We start from the raw sequence: 25,855 nt of genomic DNA on the forward strand, positions 1-25,855 counted from the left end.
TAAAGCCGTCCGTCGTCGTGTAGTTGCAAAATAACTATACGCAGAATGCAACCTATGTGCCCAGAATCTTTTACTCTTATCGCTTTTGAGCCCCTACAATGTTGCACTGTGTTTTGCACAGCTATTCATGGTTTCTATTTTTAGGTTAATAGTGAGAATCCAATCTGTCGCATATTGCGGCTGCAGGTCTGGAATTCGCTCGCGGTTAATACACACACTTGTTGCAGACCCGCTGCAAACACTTCTACAACTCTCGCATCGCGCCCACAGAAAGAGGAACTTATTCACAACGCCTGAGCATGTGTTCAACTAGCTGCCTCTTCGCGTCTATATCTTTCTCATGGAAGCTCACTTGTATCCAAAGAAATGTTTATTCATGTCTGCCATACCTGCACTTTCTTCACGGCTCACTTCTTGCTTTTGTCATGTTTTCTTATTATCTTTCCTCTCTCTTTCTCTCTACACATACCAACATCCGACGTCGATCACGTGTGCACGCAGAATCTAGAACAATCCAGGCCAGTTCATATTCATATTTACTTGCTCACTTCCACTACTGAGTCTCACACAGCCGGCAACGTTTTGTGTCGGCTTGCCAGCTGCGCACGCACATTCCCCTATCACTTACTAAACGCTCCGCTAGAAGTGCGCGCGATCGCAACGGGAAAGCCTCCCTCTATTCTGCTGCCGCGCAGACACGGCGGCGCTCCGCGGCGCAGAGTTTGATCAATGGGCTGTCGTCGTTCTGCGAGGGCGAGCTGCCGTCAGCCCTTCGAAATATTTCAGAGCCGCCCCGGGGTGGCTCGGCGCGCTGCTGAGGTACGCCCCTATATCGCTCACACAACACACACGCACCGACACGTATAGAGAGATGTCTGCGCGGATGAAATCTGCCTGCGCAACGTCGCTTGCTGCGCGCAGCCCACCACACGGAGCTCGCGTATCCCGCTGCGAGCCGTACATATTTACGACGCTGCCCGTGTTTACGTGTCGAGCAGTCGCGGCCGGATTGGGGCCGTGCTGTTCGTATATTAGATCGCGTATGACGTATGCATTACGCGCGGGGGTCGCGAATGTGGGGAGAGTGCGCGCAGCGGCCTCCGGTGGACTGCCGCTTGTCTAGCTGTTGCTGATGTTGCTGAGTCTGCGTTAGAATGTCTGTGCGTTCGTAGCAGCCGCATGCGGAGAGCGTATTTCTGTACGACCGCACGCACGTACGTCCGCATGCGTGGAACATGCGGGTGCCGCAGGCTTTTTCGGGATGGGCGCCACTCTTTCGATATAGAAAAAAGTGGCAAGTGTTTTGTATCAGTGCCGTTAGACACATCGCGATGTATACGCCACAGCTATGGTGCGCATTAGTTTACCGGTAAACGCACGCGTACAGAAGCAATCTCGGAAACCCTATATCTCGTCTGCGTGCCCGTGGATGATCTATAGACGGCTCGTAGGAGAACCGTTTGTAGGGAAAAGAAAACCTTCCGTGTTCCAATCTTTACCGCGTACGAGTTGCCTTGCGCTCGTAAAAAGAAGAGAAACAACTGTTGGAATTCGCCGGCTTCGGCGACCGTGCAGAGGAGGTGATTGGCGTGTGGGAGATAGGGGTACCGGATGTTTTTGTGGTGGTTGTGTGCTGCGCGCTGCGCGCTCAGTTTTACCAGAAAACAGGTTCGGGTTGATGACAGGCTTGACGTCGGCGTGATTGACGTTACATCGCACGTAACCTTCTTTTTGTTGATGTAATAGAGGTGACAGCCCCGCCGCGGTGGCTCAGTGGTTAGGGCGCTCGACTACTGATCCGGAGTTCCCGGGTTCGAACCCGACCGCGGCGGCTGCGTTTTTATGGAGGAAAAACGCTAAGGCGCCCGTGTGCTGTGCGATGCACGTTAAAGATCCCCAGGTGGTCGAAATTATTCCGGAGCCCTCCACTACGGCACCTTTCTTCTTTCACTCCCTCCTTTATCCCTTCCCTTACGGCGCGGTTCAGGTGTCCAACGATATATGAGACAGATACTGCGCCATTTCCTTTCCCCAAAAAAACAATTATTAATAGAGGTGACATTGCTTGAGGGCTCAAGGCCCCAGCGGGCACAGCCTGAGCGTGTAGTGCTACCGGTTGAAGGAGAATTTGAGTGCTCTCAACGGGTTTGCAGTTAAGTAGTGGGCGCAGATTTAACAGCGTACAAACTTTGACGAATGCGGATGTAGAAAGCACAACACGAGTTTGAGTCCTGTTATAGCTGCGTTCAAGATTGCGATGTCGTCTGATACGTGTGTCCTTATTCGGAATGTGTTAGAAACTGGCAGGAGTATATTAATCATACTCACTGGCTCTTTCGGAGCATCTTCAAAAATGTGCGTGTTTGAAATGGGAAATTCAGTGCTTTCAAGTCGTTATCGACTGATTTCTTGTTCTCTCAAGTGACATCCACAGGGAACTAGATCCCCGTATCAGGTTAATCATAGATGAAGTTTAAAAAATTATTGAAATAAATAAATATCGGGTGCTACTTCGCCTTGATCGGAAAAAGGCGACGCAACATGAAGGATGAAAGTGTGCAAATAAATGAAGCAACTATGGTTTAAATATTTTAGTAACTGCAGACTTGATAGATATACCGTAGATTTATTCGTGCATCCAGATGACAAGCCATGGAAGAGTGAATTTGTTATTTTATTCACTTACTCCAATATACTTTGGCCCTTAGAGGTAACATTTTTGGCACAGAGTACTCCATGATATCTAAACATAAAATGGTGAACTCTCGCACAGAACACGCAGAAACAAAGCTATAATATTACAGAGGAACATAAACATGCAATTCAATGAAGAAATAAGAAAGGAGAGTAAAAGGGTTTTCATGGTTTCTTAATTTTTCCAGGCGCCGTTTTTTTTTTATCGAAAACAATATTTTTCCCTCCACATATTTTATTTAGGCGCTAAGGAAGACAATGTTTCTTCTCCAGCGCGAAAGGGGCTTAATTTTTTATATGGACGTGCGAAATCTCTTGCGAAGTGTCACAATCATTGAAAATAGTTACATCGAAATGTCAGATTTTGCCAAGTAAATAGTCGATTGATCGTGGACTAACTTTGTTTCTAAGTTGCATTTTTCGCTCGAAATTAAAAAAAAACATGTTGTTCGTGATAGCAAAATCTGTCCGCATAAAAATGACAGAAAACGTGTCGTACCCAGCTCACTGTTTTATGAAATGGAACTTACTGAGTTTGCTGTATGGCATAAAAAATCACCTAATTTATTGTTTGAAGGCTGATGAATTCATCTAAAAGCAAATAATTACTGATAGGTGCAGCGAGCTCTACGAAAAAAGTTGCAAGCTTGCTTAATAGCCCCTGTAAGAGTTAAAAACATTTGGCCAGTTGTTCACCCACAGCTCATAGTTGGCGCCACTTCCTTGAGCTTGTCATGTAACGTCACCGCACGGGCTCTTTCCTCAATAAAACAAACTTTTTTTCGTCGCCATTTTTACACCACAAAGGCTTTCCTCGAAGCTTTCGAAGAATAGGAAAACTCGCTATTCAGACTTCAACTTGCTTTATGGGTGATGAGCAGAGAACACAGGGAAGGCGCCTTAGCGCGATGCATCATGCGACGAGCTTTTTGGAACGCACTATATGTCGTGCGAATGTTTTGTCTGGCTGTTTCTAAGATTATCAGGCTGCCTCGCAATTAGCTGCCTAATCGCCTAATCCTTGCAGTTAAATTTCGCGCAAAAATGACGAATCGATGAAATTCCGAATTTTTTTTCGAAATGTCCGCTGCAATAATTTGTATTCACGGTCAGCGATATACAAAGAATGTGGAAATATGTGTCAAACAGTTCCCAGAATGTCCCTGTAAGGTTCATGCATTTGGTGTTGGAATGCTACTGCAAGGTCTCGCATAGCATCAAATGTTATGGAAGCATCTGTAGAATACTTTTCCGCTCCACCGCGTGCAAGATTTAAAATTTCCGTATCGGGTGCGAAGCTTTATGAACCAACACACATGACCTCTCTCCTCAGGGCATAAAATTTGGCGGGGTCAGTTGTTTAGCCAGCTAATTGACAGCGCTTGCTGTGCTTGCATCTTGGTGTCCTGTCCTTCTCGTTGTTTTAAGTAGGAACGTTCACCAACTAGCCCTTTTCACTACCCTTGGTCAATTATTGGGGCGCCAGTAACCTACGGGTATGCTTCGAATCCTTTCATCTGGCTGATGGTGTAAATATGGTTATGACAGAAGTAAGAGAGGCCCCGCCGCGGTGGCTCAGTGGTTAGGGCGCTCGGCTACTGATCCGGAGTTCCCGGGCTCGAATCCGACCGGGGCGGCTGCGTTTTTATGAAGGCAAAACGCCAAGGCGCCCTTGTGCTGTGCGATGTCAGTGCGAGTTAAAGATCCCCAGGTGGTCGAAATTATTCCGGAGCCCTCCACTATGGCACCTCTCTCTTCCTTTCTTCTTTCACTCCTTCCTTTATCCCTTGCCTTACGGCGCGGTTCAGGTGTCCAACGATATGTGAGACAGATACTGCGCCATTTTCTTCCCCAAAAACCAATTATAATTATATATTATTTACAGAAGCAAGAGAGCAGCCACTGAGTACGTATTCTGTATGGGACGCAGGTCGTATATGGTGGGCATCAGTTTATAAGGCCACATAACGCCGAGCGAAACCTTTTCCACTATAGGCGTGCAATATTGGTCGACATGTTTGCCAATATTATGTCTAGGCTGGTGCAGCCACACAATGTTAACGAATGTCTTAGAGGAGCTGCGCGGACGTATCCGTTAATTCGGAGGAATTCGACGGTTTGTGTTATAGCAGTAAATCAATTGACAATGCTCACGGGTACAATTTTTACGTGCAGGGTGACATCAACCACTAGAGAGCACTTCATTATCGCCGCATTTCGCACAAGCATGGGTTAAAACACTTGCATTCCGAATCGGGAACGACGGCGAAGATTTCTGCCTTGTACCGACTGTGAATTATTTACAGAAATCGTCTCCCGAAGAGATCTATTGCGAACTTGGCCGATAATAAGATGTGAAGATTTATAGCGTCCTATGTAACGCGGAAAACAGGTTTGTTCATTCCAACGCTGCAACGCTTGAAGTGCCCAAGCTGGACGAATTACTGAAATGACTCAAAGCACAACTTGTGATATTGGTGTTGCCGTTAAAATGAAATTCTAAATACTAGCAGGGGTAATTGTTTTGGTAATTGTACTACACGGCCCTCAGAATATCGCCGGGTCACCCAGAACCCGCGCCTTGCATTCGTCTTCAGAAGCGATACGTGGAGGCGCTTGCGCTTTGCCTTCGTGCGACGTTCGGTACACGACTATGTTTCTGCACCGCGTTAAATGCGACGATTAGTTACAAATACTAGCCTGCACAGCGCGCGACCGTGGCGCCACAGTGGCGGGGACATAGACACGCACCACTACTCGAGTGATTGCATTTCAGATCTATTTGCAGTGCTTTGGAGCAGCTCCTTGCGGCTTAGGGGTTCGCGGTTCGAACCCCCCAGTATGGGCAACGTTTTGTCTTTTGCGGTCTCTCTCTTGTATTATTCTGCGGTGAGTTTGTTTAATGATATTTTGGTTTATTTATAAAATATGGTTAACATTAATATGCACTTGCTATAAAATGGGTGGCCACAAGTTCACTCTAAACACAAATACACCTATATGGGAGTAAAAATGGAGTAAAACTGTCCTCTAGCGCACACCCTTTACAAAAGGGTGTGCGCTAGAGGACAGTTTTACACCCTTTTTACTCCTTTTGTTTAGAGTGTTGTAACGGCCATGATTCGGAAATACACAATTGAGGAGGCAGAGGGTCATGTTGAGTGATAAGGAAATTTGTTGGCACATGATGGTCTTTGCTGGCGGAGAACACGGTTGAATTGAGATCAATGGGACAGACGTTTGCTCTACAGTGGTCGTAACGTGCATAGCTAATAATGACAGCGACGACGCGTTCGAGAGCTCGAATTTTTCTGCGTGGATTTTTTATATTAAAAATGTACAGGGTGTACCGTAAAGCAGCTTTAAATCACAAACTCATAAGCTACGGTAGATATAGGCACAGATATGAAAATTTAACGCGAAAACTGTAAAAAAAGTATCTCCCGAAATCTCCACTAGAAACGCTCGTGTAAATACGAAAAAGTTTGATCGCAGATGACCGTTTTTGCAAGCAGACACCTGTCAGCATCGACAGTGTTCACGACGCAGCAGAACGTTTATCGTTGGCATCGGCTCGGAGAGGTAAAGTTTCTCGCAGCAGTCCAAAGAAATTCAGGAAAGTAGAGTGGAGAACCGCCAGCCCGATGTACTATATATATATTAGCACACTCGAAACGGCGTTGACTGGTGGCAAGAGGGTGCCTTTGGTTAATTCACAGGGAACCCCGTTCGACAAGCTGTCTAAACAATGCATTCACACCAGTCAGCGCAGGTCCTTCGTCACGTGAGGGATGCCGATCTAAACGTCTGCGATATAATGCGTAGCGCTACGGCGTGCTCTGGATGACGACACGATCAAGAGCCACACTCCACACGCCGTGGGACACGTACCACTCAATCCTTGACTTTGTGGCGCTAGAGTAAATGAGACGTCGTGCAACCGTCTGGCATTTCATTATATAGCCTTTTGGTGCATAATACTCCCCTGTGCTGTCATCCAGTGATAAATCTCAGTCCAGTGGCTGTCAGGTCACTGTGGTGGGCCTAGAAGAGATCTCGATCTGTGCGTATGCTGTCCGGCCTGCCTGTTAAAGCGGACAGAGTGCTCATGTACAGCTGTCAAGAACTGAAGCTGCCAGAAGTTTAAGCCTTCTCGCTTGCAGCCAGTCTTCTCTGACTGACTGGTGTGAGTCATTCTGTCTCCTCCCCTACCTCATCTTAGAACTCCATCTAACAACCCAGCCTCTCCCGCTGCTATGCGCCTTTGGTGTTTCGCCTCGGGAGGTTACCATTACGAGTGCTTATTCGTGCCTGACTGGCACGGCTAACACACCGGAGTACGACTACTGAAGATATAGGGAACTGAAGATATGAGGAAAATATGAGGAAATATGAGGAAGATATGAGGACATTTCCTCCACGCCTGCACTGGCTTGGATATTTAAGACTTAACAGGGAACACGATGAATTAACTTTAGCCTCACTGATCAAGGATTCAATATGATAATATGCGTTTGCTACAGTACATGAAATTACCTATCGAAAGAACCGCCTATAGTTTTTTTGCATGTGCCCTTTAATCAATCAATCAATCAATCAATCAATCAATCAATCAATCAATCAATCAATCAATCAATCAATCAATCAGGTTTATTTCACATCAAGGATGTGGGGAGCGGGGACAAAAAGCCTATAGAGGCTTGACGGAGGTCCCCGCCCCCTACAGCAACTACATTGTGCACAAAAACCCACAATCACACAACGGTACATTATATGTTATGCCTGTGACATATTTAAAACAAAAGCACATTGCATCGAAAATAAAACACGTTCAGGGCATCAAAAAACACATAACCATCAAACATATCACGTAAAGAGGGAAGGCATAAAAAGCAGGCTGAGTTAGTACACTAAAGAAAGAAACTATATGCTGTTACTCTTCACTAATTACAGTTTTTCACAAATTGTTTAAAATGGACGGGATATTATAGGACAGCATTTGTCTGCCGTAGTTAGTTCGCGTTCGCGGTAAATACCAGTTGTCTCCGATGCGCGTATTGTAGGGGCGTTCTCTGCATGTTAGTCGAGACAAATCAGCGAGAAATGCAGTTCCTTGATCAATATTTGATGTGTACTTTTTGCGGAGCATGACAGAGTACAATTGCACAATAGGTACAATGTGTAATGCCTCAAAGACAGGTTTGGTGTGTACATAATTTGGGATGTTGTTAATTGCACGAACTGCTTTTTTCTGTAGTGCATGGAGTTTTGTAACATTGGAGACAGTGGTTGTACCCCAGACTAAGAAACAATAAGTTATAACACTGGTGAACAAAGAGTCGTACAAAAGTTTTTTTATGCATTGTGGAAAGTAGTACCGAAACTTGGACAGGATACCTACTACTCTTGAAATTTTGGCAACTGTATTATCAACATGAACATTTCAAGATAAGTTCTCGTGGAATGTGACACCAAGGCTTTTAACGGAAGAGGAGACATGTATTTTTGATGAACCGATCGATAACGTTAACTCAGAAACAGACTTATTACGGGGTCTAAAAAGCACAGCTTTTGTTTTGCTTATATTGATATTCAGCGAATTGGAAAGTGACCAGTGGTGTAGCGAACGTAGGCACCTCGTAGCATTTACTTCCAGACTCGATACACATGGTGCCCTGAAAAATAGGCTGGTGTCATCAGCGTAGATAACAAAAGTTGTGTTAGGGTCAATGTTTACAATATCATTAATGTAGAGATTAAAAAGTAGCGGTCCGAGTATGCTACCCTGGGGTACGCCGGCAGCAATATGCTTGGGGTCAGATAGTGTGTTATCAATCACAACCTGCTGAAAACGGGCCTCTAAATATGATTTAATGATACTATAAAAACAACCTCGGAAGCCATATCTGTCTAGTTTTAGTAATAAGGTTTCGTGATTAACGCGATCGAACGCCTTAGAAAAATCTATAAAAATGCCTAGTGTTAGTTCTTTGTGTTCGAAAGATTCTAAAATCAGCTCCTTCTGTGTAAGAAGAGCGGTCTCAGTGGAGTGTAATTTCCTAAATCCATGCTGACTGGGTGTGATCAACTTATGCTTTTCGCAAAAACCTAGAATCCTGCTATGTAACAGCTTTTCTAAACATTTGGAAAATAACGGGAGTATAGATATCGGACGGTAATTGGATAAATTGTTAGTATCCCCTCCTTTATGAATTACGATGACCCTTGCAGTTTGCATCCTACTAGGAAAGGTGCCCTGGGCGAAACAGCAGTTAAAGACATGGTCTAAGATAGGACAAAGGACATCAATTGCATGTTTGAACGGTAGGATCTGGAACCCATCCACGTCCTTCGACTTGCTATTTTTGAGGCTATTAAAGCATCGCATAATCTCGTTTTGGTCTGTTGGAGCCAGGAAAGCGGTAAACGAGTTTGATTGACCAAGATATCTCATGCAGGTAGGGTCATGAATAGTATGCGCAACAGACACAAAGAAATCGTTAAAAGAATCAGCCAGCTTTTTTCCTGATAACGTCTCATCATCTATCATGACTTCCAGTTCATTAATGCTCTTGGATGGGTTAATAATGGTATTAAGTTGTTTCCATACCTTATCACTTCGCTTCAGAACATCCTTGTTGAATAGATTATGGAAGTACTCTTTCTTTGCCTGACGCAGAAATGATGTCACCTTGTTTCTGTACGCCTTAAATATAAGAAAGTCATCAGTGCTTCTATTCTTAATGAAACAATTATAAAGGTAGTTTTTGTGTTTTATCATCTTTAAGCATTCTTTGTTTATCCATGGCTTACGAGCACTCTGTGGTTTTCTGGTGCTTCGATATGGGAAGCATTCAATATATACCGGTTTTATGATGCTTATAAATATATCATATGCTTTGTCAGGATCTGTAACCTCATAAACTGGACTCCAGTCTATTTGCTCAAGTCTAGACCGAAAGCGTGTCAAGGTATCCTTATTCACTAACTGTCGCTGTTGCGGAGTAGTTTTATTGGACTTTGTTATACGACTATCTATGAAGTAAAAAATCGGTAGGTGATCACTAACCTGGCCAGAGATAACGCCAGACACGATTGACTTGTCATGCAAATTTGTAATGAAAGCATCTATTGAAGTTGCAGTCGATGTGGACAGGCGTGTTGGATCAATGATGGCATTAATGAAACCGTTGCAGTCTAACAGGTTATTTATTTGACGCTGCTGAGTTGAGGGTGTAGAAAAGTCTATGTTGATGTCGCCGCCAAGGACTAAGTAAAATCTGTTTTCTGTTATCCATGTTAAAAAAGTGTCAAGAAATGAAAGAAAGTTTGGGATGCTACCACATGGAGGTCTGTACAAAACAGAAAAAATGTTCTGCCCAGCCTTTAGAGAAAGTATTTCAAAATCTTCACATGATTTAGTAAAGTCAGGAAGAACTGAACACCGAACGGATTCCTTTGCAGCTATCATTACTCCACCGCCTTTTTTGTTTGGGCGGTTTAGCACGTATGAGTTATAATGCGGCATGATAAGGGCTTCATGATCAGTTCGGTACCAGGTCTCAGTGAAAAATATTATGTCAAACTCGAAATCAAACAAGCCAAGAAATGCGATTATTTCATCCTCTTTACTGCGCAGAGATTGTGCGTTAAGATGAAAGAATGACGCTGTATACCTCTAGTCCACTCTCTCTATTCCTCATGTGAAGAGTAGCAAGCTCGACCTAGGTCGTGTTCGTCTCCTCATCTTGCGTTCTTAAGAAAATGACCGATTACTTACTTGAATAAAGAAGAGGAGAAAACTAGCAAAAAAAAAAATACAAATTCCATCGCAGAAAGCCAGAGCTCACCAGAATACTGTGCGTAACACAGGCCATTCGAGTGACTGTTTTTCTCATTAAAATTCCGGTCTCAAAATGAGTGGCAAGAGAATGCCCGCAACTTCTCGCGGAATTTTAGAATCAGCTGGAGAAAGTTTTCCGGCTAAAGATATGAGGAACACTCTCAATAAACTACTGCCGTGAATGCACAACATCGCTGGCACTTCGGATGTTTAGGTTGCCTGCAGAGCGTTACTAGACCGAAAAGGCGGTTCATCTTCGCGCTTTCTTTCGCGTTCTCCTGTTTATCGTGTCCTTACGCTTCTCTCTGCGGTGGGTACAAATAAATCGCTGTCTCTGATGCCTCGGTTTCTCACGACGCCGCTGCAAAAGCGAAACGTGATGCGCTGTGACCGTCACCTTAGTCGCATATTGGCGCTTCAACGTTCCGTTGGGCGACCAATATGACATTCCAGCCCGGACGTTTTTTTTTTTCTCCACATTTTGTAAACTTAAGTTGTAGATTTTTTACGACAGATCACCCAGTTTGGGAGTGGAGGAGGAAGTGGTTTTATTAAAATAATAATTAAAAGGAAGGAAAATATTTTTGTAGCCCCGGCATCTGCCATCGATGCTGAAGCACCTGAGCTGGGGCAGCGGAAATAAAGGATAGCAGGCAGAATGGAGAAATGAAATGAAAGAGGTGAGGGGACAGGAAGAGAGGATAGGGATATGTACAAACTATTTACACAATAAGAAATGTGTCCAGATTGTGCGCGTGATTAGCTCATGGTGGAGTAATAACACACGCGCACAACACTATGTTGACTACAACTGGAGTGGGGCGTCCAGTTGCTAGTTGTCCAAGGTAGAACTCGCGGAGCGTTCGGTCACTGCGTGTAACCACCTGGCGGTGAACAGGCGGGACGTCAAGCCCGTCTGTTCGAGGAACGCACAAAGGCTCACCAAGGTTCGCTCACGTGTGCGCGCACTGCCCTGCGGCCACAATAGCGTCTTGAGGCATTCTGGTAGTATGCCCTGCGCCCTGTAGGCCGCAAGCATATCGCGACGAGCATCGGCTTACGCGGCACAACCAGTCTGGGAGCAAATACCATAGTCACGTTGGGGAGATGATATCATCCTGAATTGTAAAATTAACCTACCAAATATAAATTCATGGCAGTAATCTACGTGCTTTTTTCCCTTGCTTGCATTAAGAAGTAGATGTTGAATAAAGCTTGAAACCACATTCTGCAAGACGGGGATTTATTTAAAGGAGCTGGGACGACGGGAGCAGTGGCGAAAACAGTCAGAGGTCAGCCAGGTCGAGCACGGGCCATAGAGTTTCTTACTATTAACTAGAGGGAAAACTGGCGTGCCGTTTATGGAAGCTTGCATGGAGCTTCCTCAAGACCACGCCAGCCACCATGGGCGCTCTTAGCATCATGGGACGGAGAGCTACCGACTGCAGAACCACAACTTTTCGCCAAAAATTAATGCAAAAATAAACGCTGTTCGATAATCAAGATTGCCCTAAGATTCATTGTAAATTGCAAAAAAAATGAGCAGAAAAGCATGTGAATGCAAAGTTTCCCCAAAATAAGAGATGGCTTGCTCTCCTATTGGTCAAGTATTGAACACCACGGAAGCTAATGTTTCGTGCTTAACAGACGTACTTAAAAAAAAAAGGTCGTTGCTTAAACACTTTAACATGTTTTTTAATGGCATTCCGGAAAACAGAAAGCTTTTAATGGCGTCGTGTGCTGTTGCGTTTTCGCTACTATGGCTTTTGCGCACTACGTTGGCGCCAAAGTCGTCTGCGCGCGGGGCGCAGATGTCCGCCGATGCAAGCTGATTACGGCGCACGATATCGAACATAAAAATACGTTGCGCACAATTCCGTGGCGGTGGCGGCGCAGTTGAGATGTTCGAAACGGCGTTTTTATGTAGCACGCGTGGCGGAGATGCTTCCCGATCAATGCGTCGAAAAGGGGGCCGGTCACACGCTGATAGGAAATCGTTGTAGAAAGCGAGCGTTGCGCAGACTGCGCGTGCTAGCGTGCGGCGGTCAGGACGCCAGAAAGCTATGACCTCTTTCGACCGTCTTCTAGGCGCACCTTGAGCGAAGCTGTAGCAACTTTCATGAACGCAGGCTCCTCGAAGCTTTAGTGAAGAACGAGCAGCGAAGTTGATTCGAAGCAGTAATATGTTACACCTGAATGCGTAAAGTTGCGTCATGAGTGAGCACATTGTACGCGGGCAATTTTTTTTACAAACACTGAGATGTCTCAAGGGCTGTAGCGTTGGGGTGCTGGGTAGAATTTTGCGGTTTCGATCCCGGCCATGCTAGCTACATTTTGATGGAGGAGCAAATGCAGAACTCCAATGGATTGAGATACCAGTGTGCTTGGCCTTAAGGTGGCCAAAATGTATCTGTTGCTCTTCACTGCGTGTCTCAGAGACCACAATGATGGGCTGGCGCAAGAAAAGGCATTGTCCTCACATATCTTATAGATATTGCTCATCAGAGTCTCATTCTTTTGGTCGTGGTCAACTAAAACAAAAATATTGTTATTCTGGGAAAGCTGTGTAAATAAGGATTATTTGCAGCAAGGTGCCGTAGCTCGGCGCGTCCTGTTCGGCTAAGAGAAAAAAAAACGCGGCAGAATAGCCGAAGTATCATGGAAAAAAACTAATTACAAACTAACATAACGAGCTGAACATGAAACATAGCTCTGTGCTCATTGACATAGGAATAGAATTGGTTTTTGGGGAAAGGAAATGGCGCAGGATCTGTCTCTCGGCGGACACCTGAACCGCACCGTAAGGGAAGGGATAAAGGAGGGAGTGAAAGACGAAAGGAAGAGAGAGGTGCCGTAGTGGAGGGCTCCGGAATAATTTCGACCACCTGGGGATCTTTAACGTGCACTGACATCGCACAGCACACGGGCGCCTTAGCGTTTCGCCTCCATCTAAACGCTGCCTGCGCGGTCGGGTTCGAACCCGGGCACTCCGGATTAGTAGCCGAGCTCTCTAACCACTGAGCCACCGCGGCGGATGACATAGGAATACTTGTTTACATTTACTGGTGTTTAACGTCCCAAAGCGACTCATGCTATGAGGAACGCTGTAGTGAAGGGCTCCAAAAATTTCGACAAGTGGTGTTCTCCAACCTGCATTGGCATCGCACAGTAAAAGGGCGCCTAGGATTTCGTCTCCATCGAAATGCCTACATGGCAGCCGGGATCGAACCCGCGTATTTCGGGTCAGCAGCCAAGCGCCATTACCGTTGAGCCACAGCGGCGGCTCTGACGTAGGAACATATAACCTTAAAAATGAATATTGCATAAAAACAAAGAAAGTACAAAATAACGTATATGGCATATTCAAGATGCTCTTAATATTACCTGTATTAAGGAGAAAAACACCAGTATAACTAAAAATATTGCTATAAAATTTCAGTTTCATCCATATTTTATTGCATGTCCCAAACCTTTCCGGAGACTGGGCATGGGTGCATGATGTCATTAAAATAAAAGCATGCAATGAGAGCCAGAAGCTAAAAAATCGCAACAAAATCTACAACGTTAAAAAAATAAGTGTAAAGCATTTATAGGCTCATGTGAAAAACCAGACGGGCTAAAGAAAGGTAAACTCACCTCTTTTTAGACACTTACTTATTCAATAAATTTTGTGAATTGGTGATCATTTAGTTGTCTCTGAGATGCATAACAAATACTTTATAATGACATGTAGATAGACTCAGAGCTTGCAAGTACAAGCTGTTTCCAAGATGAGGCATATAAATTTTACCGGGAACAATCTCATACAAAAAAGAAGCGTCTCTACAGCGCCTAAGGGCATTTAATAGTTCCAGTGATAGTGCCTTGACGAAGAACACTCAGTCGAAATAGGCCTTGCGTCTAAAGTGTCGGTCATATATTATATTGACCAAGCGTTTACGTACTGCCTCAATGATTTTATCATTGCAACCAATTGGTTCACGCTGACAGCAGTAGCTCGATCTAACAAGAGCACAAATAGCCTAACCATTCCATTATGGGCCTGAAAGGGCTTTATCAAACACGAAACCGCGCCATTTAACTTCAAACCACTATGACAAGCAGAGGCAGCATGGTGTTAAAAAGTGAGCTTGTGATCGACAAGGACACCCAAGTCTTTGATTACGTTAATTCGATAAATGATATTTCCCAAATTAGTGTTAAAATGCGAGAGCTCTTCCTGGGGCGAGAACGAGATAATTTCTGTCCTTTATTGGCTTAGAGACAGTTTAGCAATTCGCAGTTATGGAAATTTTAGCCTATATAGGGCTATACCGTGCTGTTATGAGAAAAGAAAGAAACCGTTTGAAATAATCGCAAATAACGACATGTTACCCAACTTAGCACATTGAATTGCATCATTAATAAACAGAAGAAATAAGAGGGAACCTAAGACTGATCGCTGAGGAACATCTTATAAACAAGCGGTTCAGAAAGAACATTTTGAACACGTACATAATTTTTTTCTTGAGAATCATCAGGTGCAGACTCATTTTCCGAGCAGGGAACAAAGGACGTATGGCTCCATTCTCTTCAGCAAAAAATCTGATGAACCGTTTCGAAGATCTTGAAAAACTAAAAACAAAAGCAAAACAATTGGCCTGGTTACGACTAGTGACTAGAGGGCGGTGTAATTTTGAGCAGTGTTTTCTGGTTAGTGTCTGCAGAACGACTGTCAATAAATCCAAGCTGCTGCAGCGGGCCATATTTCAAGGTGTGTGAGAACAAGCACTCTTGAGCAACCATTTCAAAAGCTTTCAAAAAAACCGCTTAGTAGGGAGGCTGAGCGATGACTTTACAGAAGATATGCGTCGCCATTTTTGAAGATGAGTACAATTATGACTTGTTTCCACTGAGCCATGAAAAAAAAAAAAACTAGCTCTCGACGGTAAATTAAAAATGTGGGATAATGCATGGAGCAAGCACTCCACAACAACGTTTGATAGTAACGGAATTTCATCGATATCAGCTGACTTATTGCACTCCCATTTGAGTAATACCGCAATAACACCACGGGCATCAACGCTTAATTTAACCAGATCAGCACTAACAGCCCCATTTTCAGGATGCTCTTACCCTAAAGGGACTGAGGAACTGAACTGAACTGAGCATGAGCTTCTGAAGTACGAGCGCTGAGAAAAGACACCGGACACGCATGGTTGAAGTGAAGATTCCTGCGTGCTGCACCTAGCGAATTTCTAGAAACGCTTCGAATGCGTTCGTGCTGACGTTTATGGTGATGTAACAGGGCTTTGACTAAACAGGGAAAGGCACCGATCTTTTTACAGCAATGTTCGCATCCAGTTTTTGTAGCGGAAGCTACATTGGCCACGAACTCGCAGTTTCGCCGTGCTCGCATTCCCACCGTGGTCGCACCGCACCACGTGACCAACAACGTGACAACAACTGGCCAGACAACCAGACTAACCATGACTTGCAGTCAGGATGAACTAAGGCTAACCAAGCTGTGCCTTTGCTTCCACTGCGTATATCCTGGCATAGCCGAGCTATATACGCCACTGCCAATTTTTTTCTGAAGCCCTTGATATCGCTTTCTTTGCGTAAAACTTGCTTTATTCTGAGGAGCGCCACCCTGTAAACTTCTGGTGTACTGCGAGCTTTTTAGACGCTCAATTTGCATTAGCTTTGTGGACAAGTGAAAAAAAAACATAAGCTGCTGAAGCAAAATTATTTTCAGCAAGCACTTCGAGACTAGGGTAGCGTTGAAGGTGGGGTGAGACATTGTTTTGTAAAAAAATGCGGTCTTGATATTTTGCGACCATCTGAAAGAGAATTTATTTATCTTTCAGAAAATATGTTAAACTTTGTTATTTGCGATTTCAAAAATAACTTTTTGGTCCTTTTTCTTCGTCACATCGAACGGAAAAGGGGGTGTTTTCAGATATTTTATTGGCGTTTTACTCAAAACAACTTTCTTGGAGGCTTATATACCATATAACTTTTTTTCTCGGGAACTATATGACATAATCAAACAAAAAATTTCACAGATGTTCATAAACGCCATTTACATAACTGATACCAGAACCAATAGCCTAAGTTTATGTGCATTTTTCTGGTGAACAAAAAAAGAAACATTCATGGGAGGCAGTTTCATTGCATCGACAATATAAAATTAAAGGATCTAGTTCTTGTTCAAAGCGCATTTTTTAACAGTTATGTAAAGCATTGCTTGCTAATCACGTACGAAATCTGAGCACTTTGCAGACAGTAGATGTTTTAGAAAAAAGTACATTAGTAGAAAATAATAAAAAGCAAAATAAACAACACTATACAAATACTCAGCCTAGTTTCGAGCTGTAAGGCAAGCTACGCATTTCTTTAAGTTTCTTTGCAAATTTTGTAGCCACAGCTTTTATTACAACTGCCGTACACCCACAATTTTTAAGGTGATTTTCAAAATCTCGCCCCACCTTAATACGCTTGAAAATACAGTAGAATCACCACAAAAGTAGTTGTAAAGAAAATTTACCCTTACCTTACGCGGTAAAATGGAAAGAGAACTTTATCGAAAAAGAGTTGATGACAATTATTAATTTTTACCACTCAAAAAGAAAAAAAAAACGCATCGTCAACATCCGCTGACGCTTATCTCGAAACCAGCAGCAACACGAAGCTCTATATAGGCATAGAAGATGGCGCGAATCTGTCAGCGCTTTACCAAGTCGCGGATAAGAGTGCTGCATCGCGGTGTATTCGTCGCATGGAGCCCGATGTAACGTGGTATTTTTAAATTTCGCGGGTGTTCGTTTTTGTGGAATAAAAAGGGCTACGCTAAGCCACCTCGTCCGAAGTGACTGGGTCGGAACAATGTCGTGGCACTTGACAACTTTCCGTTTCACACCTGAGCATTTACAGGAGTATTTAAAAAGTTAATTATTAATTCCATCTAATTAATAAAGTAGGCGAAACGAAGAAAATACCAGCCGGTAATTTACAGAAACACTAACAAAGTTTACTTGATTTCAATTCGGAAGAACACATTGTTTCTTTTGGATGTGATCCATTTCAGCTAGGACAAATTATATATGTCATGAGTTTATAACGTGCTGGAAATCACAAGGAACAACTCTGAGCAATCTATAATACAGGTAACACGCAATATATTTTAGCGATGCAAGATTTGTAACCAGAATGCGCAGTACATAAAGCATCTAATTCAAAAAGATACGTAATTTGGTGTGCATGGTATACTCGTACGCCGGAGCAAATATACCGCTTGATCGCGACCCAGTCGAACGATATCAATCCAACGAATGGATCATGCTCGTATTCCTGATACTTGCAGGTATACATTTCATGAGATTGACTTGATTTGCTGCGCTAACAAATTTTTTCCCTGCACCCACATCCAGTAAAATTTTGATGCAATCCGTACATATATACGTCAGGAGGAGTCTGCCATACGAGCGATTCTTTATCATCTCAACCTGGTGTCAGCAATAACTGGAAATGACAGTGAAGCTCACTCATAGGTTCTTGCTACTTTAAATTTAACAACGACAGCAATTATCGAAACGACAAGAGTTATACGAAATGTTAGCTTACATGATGGTCAGTACCTAGTGCGAGCCTCGAGCGAAGGGAACACGCGTTAATTAGTATGATACGTTTGCTATATTTTAATTAAACAGAATGCTGAGATTACCGAGACATTCACATGCGGTCAGCGTCCCAACATACAGGGTAACAAACAGGAGAAAAATGTTTACAGACACTCAAGCGATTGAGTGCGGCAGAGTATGCGTTAGCATAGGTGTCCCACCTGGGCGGGGCAGCCGCCGTCGTCATTCTATGATGACGTGTCAGACGTATTAATCGCGTGACACAGTTGAATCCGCGTTGGCCACCTTTCTGTCCGAAGCATGCATGTTATCTGAAGTAGGCTATCTGTAAACGTCCACTCATGAGAATGTTAATCTGACAGTCAATGATTTTCACACTGATGGCTTGGGTGTGAAGTATTCCTGTGCTGCACAGGTAGACAGCAAAGAAAGCCGTTTACAGAAGTTTTAGTCCTGGGAATTAAGTCGCGAGGTTGTGCATTGTTCTTTGGCGTAGCTTCTCTGATAGCTTCCGTCCATTAAGAAGCATGAAAACGGATGAACAGCGCTAACAGACAGAGCGGAAGAGAAGAACACAAACACATGGGCTTCCGTCCTGTCTGTTAGCGCTATTCAGCCGTTTCCATTAACATGCACCAGCCAGCCAGACTAATATCTCTTCTTGAAGAGTTATGAGAATGCCAAAAGCATTCCTCAGAAGCAGTGACACGTGTGGCACTTTTCGTGCTGAATCTCAGAAGTAAACAGCTGTTTCTTCAATGAATATATCCTTCACAACATGGGGAAACACGGCTAAAGTGTGTTGAGACATATCTCTCTTCGAAAACACAACTCATTCATCCTTTAAATAAACAGATTGTTGCACTTCGAATCGTTCGTAGGCTTTTCGACAAATGTTTTTTAGAAAACATATATGCAATAAAGAACCTTAGCGCACCTGAAATTTCTCGAGCACGCACGTATTAAAGTATTAAAACTGAAAGTTTTCATTTGGCATACCTTGAATCCATGTATGAATCTTGAGGGTTATGTAGACCCTCTCGATGACTTTCGATCAGCAGCAGTTGGGACAAGCAAAGCTTTCGGATGTCACAGGACTCACAGCATGAAGTGACACTGGCACTGCATCCAGAATGACTGAGTTAAGAGCCGTGCAGTACAAGGAACTTAAAGGTTCACTGAGCGCGTCAAATGAACCCCATGTCACCTTCTCCATTTCACGGCAGAAAAAAAAAGGCAACGAATCAAATTACCGACAGTGTTCTCCATCCAATGGCGTGCTCACCAGCAAGCTCACAAGATTTCTGACAGGTAGACTCGGCTCGAAACTGGTCCGTGAAAACAATGGGCAAGTGATATACAGCTCTTACTTGTTGCCTACATAGGAAACAAAGAATAAAAGCAAGGACAAGAAGAGCTCAATGCAATGGTAGATAGGTCGAAACAAAAATAACTCCTTTGTGATTCCTTTTTTCATGCGAGGAACCTGGCATTGTGACGCGACGTCTATGGGTCAGTCCGCGGCACGCGGCAGCAGCGTCCATGCAGTAGTGCATCTAGGCCATATGGATAGACAAAGCCCCCTCCCCCCCCCCCCCCCCCCTTTCCTCTTCTATTTTTCTTCCTTTTCCACTCTCGTTCTTCATCTCTTCATTGAGAAGTCCCAAAGTGGTTGTCATAAACGTCAGGGGCACCTAACAACGTTGTACAGCTCTCACAGAAGCTGCTCAAAGACTGCTGTTATGGCACTGCCACGGGCAGAGGCTGCAGTCTGCACCAAAAGAGGAGCCGTAAAAACTTAACTTTCTTTTTATTTTCCTTGCGAACGCAAGGGCCACTCCTTAAGGACGTGCCGAAGGAAACCGACCGCTTTTTCTTCTTCCCTGCTTAGCAGTCCTCCGCCTGTTTTGCCTTATGTATATGCGTATCCGCGAACTGTTCCTCCGCTTCTTTCAGTCGTGCTTCGGCGTGGCAGGCTTCTGCGCCATGCCTCAACGAGGGAAAGGCGCCGCCATGCCACTCGCGTGCAAAGGAATCGCGGCGGCCATGCGACGGACGTCTTCGCGAGAATGTCCCGCCCAAGCCCTCCGCCATGCTTTGCAGTACGGCCAGGACTTTACGACGCCCCTGGCTTCAAGGCCACTCACCTGAAACGAGAGCCGTCCACTTAGGGCCCGGCCTGTGCCCACTTGCTTTGGCTTGGCTTGGCTCCATTGGTATTCGGCTCTGCAGTGAACGCTCGGGCGCTTGCATTCCTGCAAGGGAGGCATGCAGGCCCTCCAGGAAGGTTCCTCCCTGGCCATAGCCATCAATCAAGCGCTTATCAAGGTAGAGACCGAGCATGCTTCCTACCTAACTTCAGACTGGGATGCATGAGGGCATGATGGCATGCAAGCATGCGCCGGTGCGTGGGAAATAGCTTTAAGGATACGAAAACACCAATAAGAAATGAAAAAATGCAATCTAGAAGTCTGTGCAAGCGTCACTGGCCTGATTTGACCTGCGATTGATTTTAGTTTCCGCACCTTTGCAGTGTGAATTACGTGTGGGAAAACTGCACACGATTGAGCACTGTTGCCACATTGGGTGCAGGTTCCTTGCCTTCCTTTACTGTGTACAATATAAGTACAGCGCTGCCGTGAGCGTTCACTCCATCAGCTACAGCTAGAAAAAAAAACTGGCTGATGGATCTCAGCGTTCCAGATGCTTAATAATTGTCATTCATTGAGGGAGAGAGAAGTTTGCTTGTGCTTCTAATGATACTGCTGACTCTTTCTCTGTATCGTTGACTGAACTAATAGTGTCTTTTCGTTGTCGGTTCATGTCTAATGAACTCTACACAAGATCCCGCTACTGGCAAATATTTGTTTACAGGTATCGTTGACAGCTAATAGTGTGTGTGAAAGCTAATCGCGTGTACGAAAGCTTCTTATCTAAAATAGGTCTGTTATGCTATTAAAACTCGGCATAGTTAAGAACGGTGCGACCTCCAGCGGTAATAGGCCTCGGTACAACATGAAGCAGATTATTCTTCTGCGATGTGAAGCAGCATAGGTACGGAAAGATAACTGCGAGCCATTTATCGACCGCATTAAGGGACGAGAATTCACCTATTGGCTCAGCTGCATGATTCACGGGCCGAGGTCACTCACTGCTTCTCGCACTCGTCGCGATTGCACACAGCACAAGTTGTAGAGGAGTTCACTACTAATCACTTATGTATTATATAGTTCATTTATATTTGATAGCATAAACGTAGCAACTATAAAGCTGCTTAATGTGAACATGTCTGTAATTTTTCGAGCTCTTTAATGAGGTCAGAAGTGAACAGCTGCCAAAAAAATAATGCATTTTATGGTGTTCATTACGACTGCACACATTTTAACTTGAGTAGATATTGTGATTTTATCTTTTAATGTTCAGCCCTGATGTTTCATACTCGTTGATGGGCAGATTAGAGTGAAATATTGTGCACATCGAGAGTTTTAAAGTAGTTTTTCGAAAGTGGCTAATATGTCGCCACATCACGGCATGACGCACTTATCGCAATGTTATTCTTGTTTTTTTTTTTCATTTCGGTTGATTTTTGCGAGTGAGAGGCGGGCGCACTAATATGTACAAAATTGGTGTTCTTCGCGCGTGCTGTCTTTCGCCTAGGTTTCTATGTCTAGAGCGGCACAAATGCTGTTCGTGCTATCTTGTGGTGTCCGTGTCGCATAGGCAACCAAGAAAACACCTTGGCCGACACTGCCATTTGAAATTCTGACTACCACGCGGAAGCAAAGCGTGTCACTTGGCGCAGAAGGGCGATAAATATTTTACTGGCATGGAACAACCTATAAAGCTTTAGCACCCTCTCGAGGATGTTGTCGCCGCTTGTCATCAAGACAAGAAGCAATATCAATTATGAAATTACTAGTAACCAACAAGATTTATTATCAAGCTTTTGCAAAGTTCACAATTATAGATATATATATACTGCATTCTGTATGAAAGTATAGAAGCACGCAGAAAGTGGCTAGGAATTGCATTGGAAACTCCTATAAATTGTACTGATCGACTGACGTGGCCGTCGCCATAATTTTTGTCATTCTTACTACTGCAGTCCTAAGTCTTTGCAAGATTGACTCGCTTCGGCAGGCGCATGCTCTCAGGGGTGCTTTCTGGCCCCATTATGCTATTACCTTATTTTTTACTTTCACCTTTTTTTCCGGGCTGTACTGTCAGTCCTAAAGAGCATTAAACGAAAAAGGCTGATTTTGATGATTGTAAGACTCGTTTTAGTTCGGCGTTAACAAAAGTGATGTATGGTAGAAAAGACTTGATAAAAATACATCTTAATATCACGAAGGAAAGAAAAGAAACGATAATGAATAGATGGTGTAAATCGATCTAGCACGGAAAAAAAATGCTCTGAACACCACCACAAAATCTTTCGGTCCGCTCGGTCCAGTGGAGAGAAGTGCAATTAGACACAGCATGTGCGATTAAAATTAGGTATGGCTAGGTATATCAAGACAGAACGCCTCAAGATACTAGCCTGCAAAGTCAAACAGGCACAAGTGAGGCATGCAGAAAAAACAAGCATACCGCACATAAGAAGAAATAAGTATAAGCTGAATGATGGTAGTGTGATCAGGTAGAATGATGCACTCCTTGTGATGGCACAAAAAAACGCGTCTGCTTGAAATAGAACGGCCAAATGTTTTGATGGTATGCTATGCAAAAAAAAAAAGGGGGGTGGGGGCGAATTTATTAAAGTTGATAAGTCTATAGAATGGACAGAGATGAAGAAAAGTCGCTCAGTATGAAGGTGCTAGATCACCACAAGTCCCATTCAGTTACATACAGAGCCAAGGTCGTACTGTAATATTTTTTGTCCAACCAAAGACTGCGTCTACTTGTGAGCGTGGTCATTGCGGCCTGCTCGCTCACGGGCTCATATCAAGCGGTTAAGCTTTGGTTATAAAACCAAAGCAGGAATGCACGCGTTTTCTTTGCAACCGCATCACGGCTTGCGACAACCCATTGGTGGAAAACATCGCGCAAAGAATGCGAGGTCGCAAGAGCCTGGTTGGAACCTGGCTGACGATGGCTGTGACTTTGACTGTAAGCGCCTCATACCTGAAAATAAAGCGGAATAGGGATATCCTAGTTGGTTCCATAGGTTCTAAGTGAAAAAAAAAATTCAGAGGGCACTGTAAGACTGCTTACGTGCTGTGAAGGCGAAAGCATTAATGTGTCATAGCGAGGCGAGTGTTCGACCAGACGCGCCTCCGAACGCGGATTCCACAAACGCTGAATCCATAAAGGTCCGAGTGAAGCACTCAGAAACTCGGTTCGAATACCTGCCTCGAGGTATCCTCCAGTTTGACTAAGACAAGTATGCTATATGCAATGACTCGGAAATCGTATAACACAAGCAACAATGTAGGTCGAACGGTTGCGCCGCAATTTTGATACGAAAATTGGTTTTGAGGAATGGCTCAGTAACTGTCACATCTTTGTGGACACCCCAACCGGGCCTTAAGGGAAGTGGTAAGAAGTCTGGGAAGGCATACAATTGAAGACGCATGCCTGTATATCGTCGGTTCGAATCCTTGTCGCAAGCTAGCTAGTCTAGCATATGTAAGGTATATGCAACGAGAAATCGTGTAACCCCAGCCGGAACGCTGTACAACGAGCGGTTGCTCCCAATTTTGGTACGAATGTATACGGGAAAACTGGCACCACATCGAAGTCAGACAGTGGGGGAATATATAGACGGACGAACATGTATATGTTTTTCTGGCATGGCGCTGCTCGGCTAGCGGTGTTCGCCCTACGGCCTCTTGATGACGTCACGCTATTTTTCTTGCCATCGCTGGGATCTTCTGCACCATCTGCGAGTGCACGCACCAATACACACCGCCGGCATTTCTCGTAATGGGACTAGTAATGGAAAGTGAATGCCCGCTCACATCATTTTTCAGCGGTCTGTGTGTTGATAACACCGGAGGCGGAATATGAGCGCACTGCGCAGTTTTATTTGGTGTCACGAAAAAAACTCTGGCATAGAGAAACCGACATTAAAGGCTAGAAGCGTACCACAAAGATGACAGGAACGACGAATTGTTCATCCAGGTATTAATATTGCAAATGTCACCAGCTCGTTTATTAGAAGATAGCTCATTGTAAACAGCATTCCTTGACGGCCCCATGTTATCAAGTATCATTCACTTAAATTACTATAGACACCTAATTTTACTGCGAGTTTTCTTCATTCAGATATACGTTACACATTAGCACTTAAACAAGACTGCTTCAAGAGCTAGAGTGACAACAAACGACGTATCAGCAGTTATACTGTCATTTTTTCGCGCCTCGCGTCATCTAAAGTTCAACTACACATCATTGCCATCGTCCTGTTTATGAAACTGAAACCGAAACAGCGTCAAAAAAAAAAACAACTCAAATTATAACTTCTTCAACGCTCGTAGGCGAATACCAGGTGTGCTGCATCTATAAAAATGTCTAGCTCATCGCTGAAAGAAGAAAACAGGCAACAGGTATCTAGAGTCCTTTAATAGTAGGTTGTACAACACACTTTCTTTGTCGCTTTATTGTGTCATGTCATTCTTAAGTATGTGTTCTTCTTCGCCTTATCTTTTTCTTTCTTCATTTACTTCGCTTGCATGTGAGAAATAAGCTGCATCCTGCCACTGCCTGCTGTAAAGGGGGTGAGAATAGTCAAGCTCCGTTCGCATTTTTCTCACATTCTCCATCATTTTGTATTGATGAAAATAGAGACTGCATTGTACTGTACTCCATCACATTTCTGCACTTCTATGCCATCCCGTGGCACACGCGTATCGAGTTTTCCTTGTGCTGAAGGCACGTGATCGAATTTCGTTTAGTCAGTGAGTGAGATACAGTGGAGTCTCGTTAGTTTAACCAGCTTAATTCAGAATTCCAGTTTATTCATAGTGTTGTGGTCCATGAACACTAAGTGTTGTAAGGCTCCCCTTTTGGAGAACTTCGCATAATAAATACAAATTTTCGATTCCCTTGTAGTTCGATACATCGACAGTCGAATAGGTGTAAAAAAAAAAAACTGACTCTAGGTGCAGTTTTCTAGCAGCAGAATAAATTTAGTTCACTGCGTTTATCCATATCGCTTGACAGTAGGGCCATACAGCATTCTCATATGTTTGACGTTTGTAGATGAAGAATAGCGCACATGGACGCAACGGGGAGAATGCCTTGTCTCTGCCTTTTCGTGATTGTTGCTCAAGTTGAGGATTATGCTGCTGCAAGGTGCAGAAAGTGGGGGAAATAGGCTTGGTTTGGTTTGGTTTGGTTTATGGGGGTTTAACGCCCCAAAGCGACTCAGCCTACGAGAGACACCGTAGTGAAGGGCTCCGGAAATTTCGACCACCTGGGTTTCTTTAACGTGCGCTGACATCATACTGTACACGGGCCTCTAGAATTTCGCCTTCATCGAAATTCGACCGCCGCGGCCGAGATGGAACCCACGTTATCCAGGCCAGTAGCCTAGCGAGCAGCGTAACCACTCAGCCACTGCGGCGGCTGGAAATAACCGTCTACCTATAATTTCCTATGTGACACTCGTGGAGAACTTCGAAAATCAGCCGTGAGAAGATTGTCCCCTGTTTGAGGACAAATTCTTCCACCGACCAAGATTCGAGAATGTTAG

General features: G+C 44.1%; 1 protein-coding gene across 1 annotated transcript in view; it reads left to right on the forward strand.

Annotated features, from left to right (window-relative positions):
- Positions 1-25,855, forward strand: part of LOC144095370 (uncharacterized) — a 201,093-nt gene that overhangs the window by 41,767 nt on the left and 133,471 nt on the right. The window lies entirely within an intron of this gene.

The sequence above is a fragment of the Amblyomma americanum genome, chromosome 6, assembly GCF_052857255.1.
Source record: "Amblyomma americanum isolate KBUSLIRL-KWMA chromosome 6, ASM5285725v1, whole genome shotgun sequence".
Lineage (NCBI taxonomy): Eukaryota > Metazoa > Arthropoda > Arachnida > Ixodida > Ixodidae > Amblyomma > Amblyomma americanum.